Consider the following 16,318-nt stretch of genomic DNA (forward strand, 5'->3'; position numbering starts at 1 on the left):
TGAAATATCACAGCAGTCATCCTGCTGCAAAGCGGATAACTGAGGCCTTGGCATCCTGGGCGGTGAGAAACGTGGTTCCGGTATCCATCATTACTGCAGAGCCAACTATAGACTTGATTGAGGTACTGTGTCCCCGGTACCAAATACCATCTAGGTTCCATTTCTCTAGGCAGGCGATACCGAAAATGTACACAGACCTCAGAGAAAGACTCACCAGTGTCCTAAAAAATGCAGTTGTACCCAATGTCCACTTAACCACGGACATGTGGACAAGTGGAGCAGGGCAGACTCAGGACTATATGACTGTGACAGCCCACTGGGTAGATGTATTGACTCCCGCCAAACAGCAGCGGCGGCACCAGTAGCAGCATCTCGCAAACGCCAACTCTTTCCTAGGTAGGCTACGCTTTGTATCACCGCTTTACAGAATACGCACACAGCTGAAAACCTCTTACGGCAACTGAGGAAGATCATCGCAGAATGGCTTACCCCAATTGGACTCTCCTGTGGATTTGTGGCATCGGACAACGCCAGCAATATTGTGTGTGCATTAAATATGGGCAAATTCCAGCACGTCCCATGTTTTGCACATACCTTGAATTTGGTGGTGCAGAATTATTTAAATAACGAGAGGGGCGTGCAAGAGATGCTGTCGGTGGCCAGAAGAATTGCGGGACACTTTCGGCGTACAGGCACCACGTACAGAAGACTGGAGCAACACCAAAAACAAATGAACCTGCCCTGCCATCATTTGAAGCAAGAAGTGGTAACGAGGTGGAATTCAACCCTCTATATGCTTCAGAGGTTGGAGGAGCAGCAAAAGGCCATTCAAGCCTATACAACTGACCACGATAAAGGAGGTGGAATGCACCTGTCTCAAGCGCAGTGGAGAATGATTTCAACGTTGTGCAAGGTTCTGCAACCTTTTGAACTTGCCACACGTGAAGTCAGTTCAGACACTGCCAGCCTGAGTCAGGTCATTCCCCTCATCAGGCTTTTGCAGAAGAAGCTGGAGAAATTGAAGGAGGAGCTAACACTGAGCGATTCCGCTAGGCATGTGGGACTTGTGGATGGAGCCCTTAATTCGCTTAACAAGGATTCACGGGTGGTCAATCTGTTGAAATCAGAGCACTACATTTTGGCCACCGTGCTCGATCCTAGATTTAAAACCTACGTTGTATCTCTCTTTCCGGCAGACACAAGTCTGCAGGGGTTCAAAGAACTGCTGGTGAGAAAATTGTCAAGTCAAGCGGAACGCGACCTGTCAACATCTCCTCCTTCACATTCTCCCGCAACTGGGGGTGCGAGGAAAAGGCTCAGAATTCCGAGCCCACCCGCTGGCGGTGATGCAGGGCAGTCTGGAGCGACTGCTGATGCTGACATCTGGTCCGGACTGAAGGACCTGACAACGATTACGGACATGTCGTCTACTGTCACTGCATATGATTATCTCACCATTGAAAGAATGGTGGAGGATTATATGAGTGACCGCATCCAAGTAGGCACGTCAGACAGTCCGTACGTATACTGGCAGGAAAAAGAGGCAATTTGGAGGCCCTTGCACAAACTGGCTTTATTCTACCTAAGTTGCCCTCCCACAAGTGTGTACTCCGAAAGAGTGTTTAGTGCCGCCGCTCACCTTGTCAGCAATCGGCGTACGAGGTTACTTCCAGAAAATGTGGAGAAGATGATGTTCATTAAAATGAATTATAATCAATTCCTCCATGGAGACATTCACCAGCAGCAATTGCCTCCACAAAGTACACAGGGAGCTGTGATGGTGGATTCCAGTGGGGACGAATTGATAATCTGTGAGGAGGGGGATGTACACGGTGATGAATCGGAGGATGATGATGAGGTGGACATCTTGCCTCTGTATAGCCAGTTTGTGCAAGGAGAGATTAATTGCTTCATTTTTGGTGGGGTTCCAAACCAACCCGTCATTTCAGTCACAGTCGTGTGGCAGACCCTGTCACTGAATTGATGGGTTGGTTAAAGTGTGCATGTCCTGTTTATACAACATAAGGGTGGGTGGGAGGGCCCAAGGACAATTCCATCTTGCACATCTTTTTTCTTTCATTTTTCTTTGTGTCATGTGCTGTTTGGGGAGTGTTTTTTGGAAGGGCCATCCTGCGTGACACTGCAGTGCCACTCCTAGATGGGCCAGGTGTTTGTGTCGGCCACTAGGGTCACTTATCTTAGTCACACAGCTACCTCATTGCGCCTCTTTTTTTTCTTCTTTGCGTCATGTGCTGTTTGGGGAGTATTTTTTGGAAGGGCCTTCCGGCCTGACACTGCAGTGCCACTCCTAGATGGGCCAGGTGTTTGTGTCGGCCACTAGGGTCGCTTAGCTTACTCACACAGCTACCTCATTGCACCTCTTTTTTTCTTTGCGTCATGTGCTGTTTGGGGAGTGTTTTTTGGAAGGGCCATCCTGCGTGACACTGCAGTGACACTCCTAGATGGGCCAGGTGTTTGTGTCGGCCACTTGGGTCGCTGAGCTTAGTCATCCAGCGACCTCGGTGCAAATTTTAGGACTAAAAATAATATTGTGAGGTGTGAGGTGTTCAGAATAGACTGAAAATTAGTGGAAATTATGGTTATTGAGGTTAATAATACTTTGGGATCAAAATGACCCCCAAATTCTATGATTTAAGCTGTTTTTTAGGGTTTTTTGAAAAAAACACCCGAATCCAAAACACACCCGAATCCGACAAAAAAAATTCGGTGAGGTTTTGCCAAAACGCGTTCGAACCCAAAACACGGCCACGGAACCGAACCCAAAACCAAAACACAAAACCCGAAAAATTTCCGGTGCACATCTCTAGTGTTATGGCTATTTTATGTGCTGTTTTAAAAATGTGAGATATACTAAAGGTAAAACAACACATAAAAATGCATTATTTTAAACCGCACAGTTTGAAACCGCAATCCTGATTTTATCTGTGCTGTTGGATGCCATGGCGCATTGGAGTGGCGGAACTAGTGAGTAATGGGCCCATGTGTAACAATATATTTTGGGTCCCTCTGCACCCCTGCCCCCTATGCAAAAAATAAATAAATATATATAATTTGCAGCAACCTTCACTGTTGTTACAGTAAGGTATGCGTGCAGCGCCTACATTTAGTAGAACATATTTCTCTGGCTGCCCCCAGTTACCCACAAACCTGCTTCCACTCAACCTCCCCCACTCACCAATTCACTCACTAAAGGCGGGAGGACGTGCTAAAGTTGAAAACGTGGGCAAAACTCAGAAAATCCCGTTTCCATATGTATGGTGGGTATCGTCATATTCATGTGGCATTTACCATTAGAAGCCTATGAACTTCTTCTCACAACTCCCTCTGACAGGGATCCAATCGAATCCTTCCTAGCACACCCTGGCTGCCGCTGCGTCACTTTCCGCATGCACAGTTGGACTCCCAGATCCTAAACACGGAAGTCCTTCTATTCAAAGCTCTTATCAAGAGAGCTGTACTTTGTGATTTTCTAGGTACATAACAGCGTTATTATCATCACCCCACCCCCACCAGGTACATAACAGCAATATTATCATCGCTCACCGTGTCGTCTCTCAGTACACCATCACCTTCCTCTGCGTCTTCTATCAGCACATCATCATCTCCTCCTGCGTCATCTCTCAGCACACCATCATCTCACCCTGCATCCTCTATCAGCACACTATCACCTCCACCTGCTTCGTCTGTCAACACACCATCATCTCCCCTTTGCATCCTCTGTCAACACACCATCATCTCCCCTCCTGCATCGTCTCTAAGTACACTATCTATTCTTCTCTCAGCACACCATCCATTCCCCCTGCGTCTTCTCTCAGCACACCATCACTTCCCCCTGCGTCTTCTCTCAGCACACCATCACCTCCCCCTGAGTCATCTCTCAGCTACCCCTCTACTATGCCTCTCTGTGTGTCATCCCTCAATCCCCCCCCCCCTCACCTTCTGGGAGCAAACGGGGACAGTGGGGCATGCTAGGCAAGAGGCTGAGATGCTCAGAGAGCTTGAATTTCATTATAGTCCACCGGAGGTAGCAGGCACACAGCAGCTATCAAAGTGCAGGAATGGGAAGGAGAGAGGAGCAGGGAGGGGCCCGCAGCCGCCAGCAATCTCAGTTGTACTAATAATGAGTCATACTAACTCATTGTAGTGCGCCAAAGCCAGCCGTGGGCAGTAACAATGGGGGACGCAGAGATATTAAGCTGCTTGGCCGGGGTAAAGGAGGTGGTCGTCTCCTCTGGCCAGGCAGGTTAATTTCTCTGCGTCCTGTTAAGTGCCTTGATTCTTATTGGAGAAAGAGCAGCGTATAAATATTATTATTATTTTCTGTTTGATTCTGCTGTACTGCTGTGTGACTTATGTTGAGACTGCCTCCTGCTGTCTCTCAATACTGCTGCTTCATGATCTTCACTTGAACTGTGTCTCTTCTTGCCCTCGGTAACCTATGTAATGCACGGTAGATGGCTGCCTTGCCTGGTACTTTCAAGGGCAGGTTGAGCAACCCATTGAATTATCTATACAGTCGGTATCTAGTTTGTCCCTGTTCATTTTATCCTTGTATGTCTCTTTGCCATGCTTTGCTTATTCACAATGTAGTGCAACCAACATGGCTGCCTTGCCTGGTGCCCTGTGTAGAATGAAAAATGAATGGCTTGGATAAATTAGCAAGGACCTCTCTGAGTATTTTATCTCTACCATTATATGTTTTCAGCTGAAGGCACTGCCCAGTGTAATCCTATGTAATGCACCACAGGGGTCTATTTACTAAGCCTTGGAGAGTGATAAAGTAGAGAGAGAGATAAAGTACCAGCCAGTCAGCTCTCAATATTGTTTACAAACATAGGCCAAAGGCTGGCTGGCAAAACTAAGCAGCAGAGCAGCGGCACAAACACACGGCAGTTATTTCTGTTTAAAAATGTTTTGCAAAATTAGTAATGCAAGTATCAATCAAACCAACTCGTAAGTACTATCAATAGAAATAAATACAACAGAGAAATTTACTAAGAATCATGTGTGTTATAATATTACCACACAGCCTATCCAGGTTACAGCACTATCACTCAGCCCCTCCACATTACAATATTACCACACAGCCCCTCCCATTCAATTTACAGCATTACCACTTATCCTCTCTACGTTACAGCATTATAACTCAGACCTTCCAATTGACAGCAATACCACTTATCCCCTCATCGTTACAGTATTATCACACAGCCCCTTCACGTTAAAGCACTACCACTCATCAACTCCACGTTGCAGTATTACCACCCAGCTCCTCCACGTTACAGCACTACCACTCAGCACCTCCATGTAACAGCATTAAAACTCAGCCTCTCTATGTTACAATATTAGTACTGGAGATGTGCGGCGGGCACTTTTCATGTTTTGTGTTTTGGATCTGGATCCCCGCTCGTGTTTTGGATCTGGATTGGTTTTGCCAAAACCACCCTTTCGGGTTTTGACTTTGGTTTTTATCTGGATGAATTTTGAAAAAAACATAAAAATAGCTAAAATCACAGAATTTGGGGGTAATTTTGATCTTACTATATTATTAACCTCAATAACATTCATTATCACTCATTTCCAGTCTATTCTGAACATCTCACACCTCACAATATTGTTTTTAGGCCAAAAGGGTTCCCCGAGGTAGCTGTATGACTTTGCTAAGTGACACAAGTGTGCGGCACAAACACCTGGCCCATCTAGGAGTGGCACTGCAGTGTCAGACAGGATGGCAGATTTAAAAAATAGGCCCCAAACAGTACATCATGAAAAGAAGAAAAAGAGGAGCAATGAGGTAGCTGGATGGCTAAGCTAAGCGACACAAGTGTGCGGCACAAACACCTTGCCCATCTAGGAGTGGCATGCAGTGGCTGAATATCGAAAATGGCTCTCAATTTTTCAGCCACCGACAGCATCTAATGCATGCACCTGTCAATTTAAAAAAATTCTGCACCACCAAATTAATTGTCTGTGCAAAACATGGGACGTGCTGGAATTTGCCCAGATGTAATGCACGCACAATATTGGTGGACTTATACAACAGTACCCCTGAACTTATACGTCAGTATCACTGGACTTATACAGCAGTACCCCTGTACTTATGCGGCAGTACACCTGAACTTATACGGCAGTACCCCTGGACTTATACGGCAGTACCCCTGGACTGGACTTATATGGCAGTACCCCTGAACTTATACGGCAGTACCCCTGGACTTATAGGCCTGCGCCACTGGACTGGACTTATATGGCAGTACCCCATAACTTATACAACAGTACCCCTGAACTTATACGGTGGTACCCCTGAACTTATATGGCAGTACTCCTGGACTTATACGGCAGTACCCCTGGACTTATATGGCTGCACCACTGGAATGGACTTATACGACAGTATCCCTGAACTTGTACGGCAGTACCCCAGGACTTATACGGCAGAACCCTGAACTTATATGGCTGCACCACTGGACTGGACTTATACGGCAATATCCCTGAACTTATACAGCAGTACCCCTGGACTTATACGGCAGTACCCCTGGACTTATACGGCAGTACCCCTGGACTTATACGGCAGTACCCCTGGACTTATAGGCCTGCACCACTGGACTGGACTTATACGGCAGTATCCCTGAACTTATACGACAGTACCCCTGGACTTATACGGCAGTACCCCATAACTTATACGGCAGTACACCATAACTTATACGGCTGCACCACTGGACTGGACTGGACTTATACGGCAATATCCCTGGACTTATATGGCAGTACCCCTTGACTTATACGGAAGTACCCCTAGACTTATTCGTCTGCAACACTGGACTGGACTTTTATGACAGTACCCCTGGACTTATACAGCAGTACCACTGGACTTATATGGAAGTACCCCTGAACTTATATGGCTGCACAACTGGACTGGACTGGACCTATACGGCAGTACCCCTGGACTTATACGGCTGCACCACTGGACTGAACTTATACGGCAGTACCCCTTGACTTATATGGCAGTACCCCTGAACTTATATGGCAGTACCCATGGACTTATACAGCATACCCCTGGACTTATACGGCAGCACCACTGGAGTTATGGCAGCACAGGACACTACCACTGGACTTATGGCAGCACAGGACACCACCACTGGACTGATGCAGCACAACACAGCACCGCTCCACTGGACTTATACAGCAGCACCACTGGACTTATGGCAGCACAGGACACCACCGCTGGACTTATGGCAGCACAGGACACCACCAATGGACTGATGCAACACAACACAGCACCACTGCACTGGACTGCACTTATACAGCAGCACTGGACTTACGGCAGCACAGGACACCACCACTGTGACTGGACTGATGCAGCACAAGACACCACCACTGGACTGATGCAGCAGAAGACAGCACTGGAATGACACATAAGAGCAGGTCGCCACCCCACGTGCCACACCCCTTTCCCGCATAGACACTGATGAGACATGTTCTCTCACTACACTCTCCAGGACTTGAGTGAAAATAGCGGGAAAGCGCGGCTCTTATATGGAATCCAAAACCCTTGAGAATCCGAAAGCGGGATGATGACGTTTTGCCTCGTTCTGGTTTCCGAGTCTGGCGGGAAGTCCCGAGCTGGACTCGGATCTGGGCTCGGGACGTGACTTTCAGTGAGGTTCAGTTCTCAGGGAACCAAACCCGCTCATCCCTAATTACTACACTGCTCCTCCACATTATAAGACTTCCATTTAGCCTCTCCACATAACAGAATTAACACTCAAAACTGACAGGTTACGGCACTACAATCAACCCCTCTACATTATAGTATTACCACACACTCCCCTTCACATAACAGCATTACCACTCATCACATCTACGTTACAGCCCTACAACTCAGACCTTCCCCATTACAGCAATACCACACAGCCTATCCACATTACAGCGCTACCACCCAGCCCCTCCACATTATAGTACTACCATACAACCCCTCCACATCACAGCATTACCACTCAGCCCCTCCATGTTTCAGCACTACCACTCATTCCATCTGTTACATTATTACCACATAGCCCCTCTATGGTTCAGCACTACCACACAGCCCATCCACTTTACCGTCCATGTTACATTATTACTACTCAGAACCTCCATAGTACAGCATTACCACACAATTACTGTATTTCTACTCAGAATCTCCATGTTACAGCACTACCACTTAACCCCTCTACGTTACAATATTACCACGCAGCCCCTCCATGTTACAGCACTACCACAGAGCCAATCCACATTACAGCACTACCACTCTAAACCCCCCAAACACACACACACATTACAGCACTGCTACTCAGTCTCTCCACTATACAGCACTAAGGAAGAGTAAAGAGAGGCAAGGGCAGGAAGGGGAGTGATTATCCCAAAACATTTAATAATAGAGATGCGCAATAACCCCCGTGTTTTAGTGTTGGATCTGTATTAACTTTGTGTTTTGGTTTTGCCAAAACTGCCCTCATGTGTTTTGGATCTGTATTTTTTATAAAATTGATAAAAATGCTAAAATCACATAATTTGTGACTTTTGTTCCAACATTATTGTTAACCTCAATACCATTAATTTCCAGTGATTTCCAGTGAATTTTGACTACCTCACAGCTCACAATATTGATTTCATCCAGTTTAGGCCAAGAGCTGCAGTGAGCTGACTGGTTACTAAGGGACAGATCAACTGGACAAACACACTTTAGTTTATAGTCAAATGCAGTCAGTATGCCGGTGGTCGGGGATGCCTGAGTTTGAAATCCCAGTGCCGGAATCCCAACATGCGGCAGAATGCCGGTGCTGCAATGAACTCTTACAGCACTTGGAATGCCAATGCTATAATCCCGACCGTCGACATTACAAATGTAAGTATGCTGGGGACCTCTAAATTTTGGATTCGGGGGGGAGGGGACGATGACGATGACTTAAGTTTAGGCTGCGTAACGAGGGTTATGCTGTGGGGAAGGGAGGGATAATCTGCAGTGAGAGGGGGTTTAGCCATCCCCAAGAAGGGTTAGGTATGGCTGTGGGGAAGGGAGGGTTAGGCTGCGGGAAGGGAGGGTTAGGAGGGTAGGTAAGCATACTTACCTGATCCCTATCAGGATGCTGAGCATTGAGATGCCAGTGTCAATATTCTGACCACCTGCATCCCAAATGCCAGCATGTATCGCACCCATTTATAGCACATCTATGAAACATTGCCACACAGCAGTGGCATAAAAGAAAAGGAATTGAAGATGGAATTATCCTTGGTCCCTTCCACCCACCCTTATTTTGGATATTAAAAAGGACATGCACAGTTTAACAAACCAAGCACTTCAGCTACAAGGACTGACACTTTTTGTGACTAAAGTGCTTGGTTTGTTTGGGCCATCACAAAACAAGCTACCAATGAGATTAAGGCAGCTAAGCTAACAGTGCTGTTGATGGCAAGATGCTAAAGTGCTACAGTGGCAAGATGTCATTGGCATTATCATCCTCACCCTCATCAGTGTTTACATCATACTAACACAATATTAATTTATCCCCACTGGAATCCACCATTACAGAAGTCTCTGTACTTTGGTGTAATTGCCAGTAAATGACTTCTTTATGGAATTTGTAGTTCATTTTGATGAACAGCATTTCTTCCAAATTTTGAGGAAATAGTCTGCTACGCTGATCGCTGACAAGGTTCCCAGATGTGCTGAAAACTCTTTTTGTGTACACACTGGAGGGTGAGAAGCTTAAGTACTGTAGTGTGAAGCAATTTTGTACATGGGCCTCCATATTGTCTTTATTTTCCTTCCAGTAGTCAAAGGGACTCTGTTACATGCCTACATGCTGCATCACCACTGGGTCTCTTGGGAAAGTTTTTTGCTGGCAGCAGCAGTTGCCAGAGAAACTGAAGGAGATATCAAGTCATGTACCACTTAAGCTGACAACTTGCTCACCAGGAGCTATTTGAATCTATTAAGATCTAGGTCAGTTGGAAAGAAAGACACAACATACGACTTAAACCTACTGTAGGATCAACCAGAGTTGCCAAAAAAGTAGTAATCCGAATTCAAGAAGTAGTCAACTCTTGGATCCTGCCAAAGCTAATAAAAGACTTGATCTACATAGTCTACTTAGCAGAAACAATGTATTTTATCTCCTCCTTCAATTCTCAAGCTACGTCTCCAAAAGTATAATTAGGGGAATCACTTGACTCGAACTATCAGTGTCTTAACTCACTTTACAGGTGACTACTTTGAATGGTTTCAGCACCTTGCACAACAAGGAAAGTATTCTCCACTGCGCTGGACTAAAGTACATTCCCTCTTCTTTTGCCATTTCATGGTCTGTTGTGTAGCTTTGGATGGCTTGTTGCTGTTCCTCCATCCGCTGTAGAATATAAGGTTTGGAATTCCACCTTGTTATCACCTCTTGCTTTAGTTGGTGGCAGGGCAAATTGAACTGTTCTTGCAGCAGCTGCAATCTCATACCCGATGTTGCTGAATGCTGAAAACATCACGAAAATGTCTCCTGCATGCCCCTGTCAGTTAATTAAAATCTGTATCACAAAGTTGTTTGTGTGAGCAAAACAAGGGATGTGTTTGAATTCACCCAGATATAATGTTCTCAATATTTGTGGCATTATCAGAAATCACAAATCTTGATGAGAGTCCAAGCCGGGTAAGCCATTTTGCTATAACATCCCTTCATTTTTCTAACAAGTTGTCAGCAGTATGCCTCTTAGTGAAGCTGGTGATACAGAGAGTAGACTACCTCTTATGATCTAGCATTGTTTGTTAGATGCTGCTGTTGTTCCTGCTGCTGAAGGTGATTCACCCAACCCGTGGGCTGTCACAGTCATGTAATCTTTAGTTTGCCCAGTTCTGCTTGTCTACATATCTGTGGTTAAGTGGACAGTGGGTACAATGGCATTTTGTAGGCCAATCATTCATTTTTTTTAACAGCCTTGCACAGGCGAGGAATTGCTTTTCTAGTAAAATGGAACTGAGATGGAATTTGGTAAAGGGGACATAGGGCCTCAATTAACTGTCTAAAATATGCTGCATTAATGCAGATATTAGATGCAGATCTAATACTGACATGGCTGCTCTGGTGTCAGTGATCTGCTGTGCTTCCACTTGCAAAGGATTGTTAAACAGTCAATTGTTGTTGGAAACTACTCGCTAGTAGTGTTCTTGGTCCCCTTCTGGGTTGAAGATCCACCCCTAGCAGAAGCAGGCCTAGTACTTAATGATTCTTCTGATGTATCCTAGGTAGAGGAGGAGTCATCTAGCCTTATCAAATTGGATGCAGGACTACTTCTGGTCATTAGTGAGAATATTGATGATGACTATGTTGGTGGTGGAGATTGCAGGTACTGGGATCTTGGTGCTTGTTGTTATGTTTTTAGAATAAATTTCTGATTTTCCCCAAAACTTTCCATGAGCTCGCTGCATATGATGTAACAGAGAGGAGGTTCCAAGATGGTTAAGGTCCCTACCTCTACTTACTGTGTATGTACAAATGCTACAGATCACTAGACAATTATTGTTAGTATTTAGGTAAAAATAATTAAACACATAACAGGTAGATTTTTTGGTCTTATGCCCAAGCATGGCAATGGCATCTTCTCATAATGGACAAGAATTGCTTCCACTAGTGCTTGACTTACATAAACAACTTCCTCATCATCAACGTCCTCATTAGCACCGGCGTCAGCTACATTAATATCCTCTTCATCCTGTTGCATTTCCACAGTGGCATTCTCAATTTCTATGTCACCAGTTATACTTGTGCTGCTCATCCTCACATTTGCAGAGGGTGCAGAAATGGTGGAAGGAAGCATCTTTATGACTACAGTATCAGAAAGGTCTGGCTCACACATGGCACTCATGTTCACACTTTCACATCGATTCAATTGCTTGCGATGTTAATAGCTTCGGGAAGGAGGTTCCGTCACTATTCAATTGAGTGTGAAGTGACAGATGATGACAGGTTTTCTTTCACCCCCCCAGAGGGGTATGAGCAGAAATCTGCCGAAAGTGATGGCACATTGCTGATTTCTGCCCTTAGCGTGGTGGGCACTTAAGTTGGAGAATGCTGGATCTCATGACAAAACACCCTGTTTAGTCCGGGAGAACGGGCATTCTCTGACTTTACATTGCACTCAGTTAAATAGCTGGGACCTCCTTCCCTGTGCTATTAACATTGTAGTCAATTGAATCGAGCCCTCAGACTCTCCTCTGGGATTTGGGCTGATTCAGAAAGCACAGTTTTTTTCTACTGTCTTGGTGGCTTTTTCAGCACTGATTTTCTGCTTTTTATTTATCTGACACATCTTCTAGACTCTGAGTGAAAATGTCTTTCTTCGTGATAAGAACTTTATGTTTTTCTGCAGTAAACTTTACCTTTATTAGATGTGTTTTTTCTTTACCAATGTAAAATATATATTTTGTATTTTAGATGCCCTGACTTAAACCCTCTATGCTCTTGAGCAACAGCTTTAGTAGATTACATTGAAGTACTAGTATCATTATGACTGGTGACAGTAGCTGCAGCACTAGTAGTTGGTTGCTGCTCCTGCTCTTCTCTTCACTGATCCATTTCAATGAGTTGTACAAAAAAAACCATTTGTTTTTAACTTTTTTCAAAATGATAACTCACAATGTGGAGTCACAGTGATTATATTTATGTGAACACAGTGGATTATGATAACTACAGCACACTCAAGTTGTACAAAAAACAATTTTTAAAACTTTTTTCTGAAATGACAACTCGCACTGTAGAATCACAGTGCTTATATTTATTTGAATGCAGTGGGGGTACGGCACCTACAGCACACACATATTGTACATAAAAAGCAACTTTTTAAAACTTTTTTCACAAATGACAACTCATACTGCGGAGTCACAGTGCTTATATTTATGTGAATACAATGGATTATGGCACCTACAGCGCACACAAGTTTTAGAAAAAAACAATTTTTAAAAACTTTTGAGTGAGGTATTGGGCCTAATTCAGACCTGATCGGTGCTATGCATTTTCGCACAGCAGTCGATCAGGTCTGAACTGTGCATGCGCCAGCACCGCAGTATGCCGGCACATGCCAGATAGTTGATGGCCTTCTCAGCCCTGCGATCCCCTCTGCCTGATTGACAGACAGGCGTTTGCTGGGCGGGAGCAGTTTGGCCGCTGTTTAAGGGGCATAGCCCGGGCAATGCAGGCGTGCCCGTAATGTGTGGGGGGTGGGCCGTGGCGGCTGCGTGACATCACATGCAGCCGCTATGACCCTCACAGCGACAAGTAGCTCCCTGCCAGCGCGCAGGAGCTGCCCTGGTAGGGAGCTACTCATGTACAAAGCATCGCCGCTGTGCGATGCTTTTGTAGTTGTGTGGGGGGGGTTGGGCCTGATATGCGGGGTGGACTAGCCCGGGAGACCGTGCCAGAGGTAAGGCTCCGGATACTGACAGTACCCCCCCCTTTTTAGGATGGACTCCGGACACCCTCATGCTTTCTCTGGGATTTTGACATGAAAGGCCTGGACAAATCTTGGGGCATGAACGTCCTCTGCTGAAACCCAGGATCTTTCCTCTGGTCCATATCCCTTCCAGTCAATAAGATATTGGAGGCGACCATATCTTCTATGCAGTCAAGGATCTTGTGAACCTCAAATTCTTAACCTTGAGCAGCTTGAACCTTGGGAGGCTTAGGAAGTGCAGCCCGAAAATGATTAAGTATGAGAGGCTTCAGTATGGAGATGTGGAATGCATTAGGGATCTTCAAATAAGGAGGCAACGTGACCTTGTATGATACTGAATTCAATACTCTTTCTATAGGATAGGGTCCAATGAATCTGGGGGTTTGTATTTATTGGATGCTTTGAGCAAAGCCTCATGAACTTGTTTCCATGACTTAGAAATTGTCGAAGAGCTAACTCCGCAGCAGGGACTTCGAGAGCAGGGAGTGGTTGGAAAACAGGAACACGTGGGTGGAATCCATAATTCACATTAAACGGTGTGGAATTGGTAGCTGAATGATACAGATTGTTGAGAGCAAATTCAGCTAATGGGAGATAGTCCAGCTATTCATCCTGAGAAGAAGACATGAATATTCGCAAGAAGGTCTCTAAGTTTTGGTTCACTCTCTCAGTCTGGCCGTCCGTTTGGGGATGGTATGCGGAAGAAAAATTCTACTTTATCTCAAGGGCCGAGCACAACACTTTCCAAAATTTAGCCACGAACTGAGGCCCCTCGATCAGAAACAATCTCTTGTGGAAGACTGGAAGATGTCTGAAATTAACAGTTTCAACAGCTGTGACGCAGATGGTAACCCTGAGAGTGGAATAAAGTGTGCCATTTTGGAGAACCGGTCCACAATGACCCAAATGGTGTTTTGTCCTCTAGAGACTAGCAAATCAGTTATAAAGTCCATGGAGATGTGTGTCCAAGGTTACTGTGTGTCCTTTTGGGCTCTTATGTTGAGTGCACTTTGGACAGGCAGCTATGAATTCCAAAACATCTGTCTTCAGATGAGGACACCAGTAGAAGCGTTGGATGAATTTAAGAGTCTTGAGGCTACTCACATGTCCCATACAAGGTGAGGTATGAGCCCACGTGAGCAGTCTTTTTCAAAGTTCCGGTGCAACAAAGGTTCTTCCTGGAGGAGGAAGTAGAGGAGTTTGGGTTGCAGCGAAAGAGGCAGGATCCAGGATGAATTGTCTGTCCGGAAGATCTGTGGACTCATAAGAATTTAACTAACTAAAAAGTACATCTGCTTTTCGATTGAGAGAACCCGGACGATAACTGAGCTTGAAAGAGAAATGGGAGAAGAAGAGTGCTGACCTGGCTTGCCATGGGTTTAAACCTCAGGCGGTCTGAAGATATAAAAGACTTTTGTGGTCTGTGGTTACAGATATTGGGTGCTGAGCTCCTTTCAGCAAGTACCTCCACTCCTCAAAGGCAAGTTTTATAGCCAGCAATTTTTGTTCCCCAATAGCGTAGTTTTGTTCCGCTGAAGAGAATCTTCGGGAAAAATAAGCACAGGGATGAGCTTTCTGGTCCTCGAAGAACTGGGATAATACAGCTCCCACTCCTACTGAAGAAGCATCCACCATTACCTGAAAGGGACGACTGAGATCGGGTTGTCAAAGGATAGAAGTAGACATGAAAGCCTCTTTAAGAAATGAAAAAGCTTTTAGTGCCTCAGGTGGCCAAGCTGCAGGGTTAGCCCCTTTTCTCGTTAGTGCTGTAAAAGGGGCAATGATGGAAGAGTAATCTTTAATGAACTTCCTAAAGAAATTGTCAAAGCCCAAAAAATGCTGGATTCACTTTAGAGTGACAGGAAGGGTCCAATCTCTGATTGCCTGGACTTTGACAGGGTCCATCTGTAATTTCCTCCCAGAGATGATGTAACCTAAAAAGGAGATGGAGGGAACCTCAAACGTGCACTTCTCCAGTTTACAAAAGAGTCGATTCTCCCTTAGACGTCTCAAGACTTCTTTGACCTGTTCTCGATGGATGTTCAAATCTTTGGAAAATATCAGGATATCGTCCAGATACACAACCAGGCACTTATAGAGGAGATCCCGAAATAACTCATTGACATAATTCTGGAAAACTGCTGGAGCATTGCACAGGCCAAAGGGCATCACCAGATATTCGTAATGCCCGTCGCGGGTATTGAACGCAGTCTTCCACTCATCTCCCGCGTGAATGCGTATCATTTTATAAGCTCCACGCAGGTACAAATAGGTGAAAATGGTAGCTCCCTTTACTTCGTCATACAGTTCGGGGATCATGGGCAAGGGGTATCTGTTATTAATTGTAACTTCATTAAGGCCCCGGTAGTCAATGCAAGGCCGCAGGCCCCCGTCTTTCTTTTTAACAAAAAAAAACCCCGCCCCAGCTGGAGAAGAAGAAGGACGAAGAAATCCTTTGGCCGAATTCTCCTGTATGTACTCTGACATCGCTTGGGTTTCCGGGAGGGATAATGGGCAAGTTTGGCCTCTGGGAGGTCTTTTACCAGGCAGTAGATCAATAGGACAGTCCCAACTGCGATGGGGAGGCAGAGTATCTGCCCCCTGCTTACTGAAGATGTCTGAGAAAGGTTGATAAGCATCTGGAAGGCTAAAAGCATGTAGAGAATGAAGTGGCTTGACAGTAGACAGGCAACTTTGGGTACATGACTTCCCCCAGGCGAGCACATCCATAGATCGCCAATCCAAACAGGGGTTGTGCTTCTGTAAAAATGGGAATCCAAGGATTATTTTTTGAGAGGCTTTGGGAATTACCAGAAAGGAGATGGCTTCAGAATGG

This window comes from Pseudophryne corroboree, chromosome 3, assembly GCF_028390025.1.
Source record: "Pseudophryne corroboree isolate aPseCor3 chromosome 3, aPseCor3.hap2, whole genome shotgun sequence".
Lineage (NCBI taxonomy): Eukaryota > Metazoa > Chordata > Amphibia > Anura > Myobatrachidae > Pseudophryne > Pseudophryne corroboree.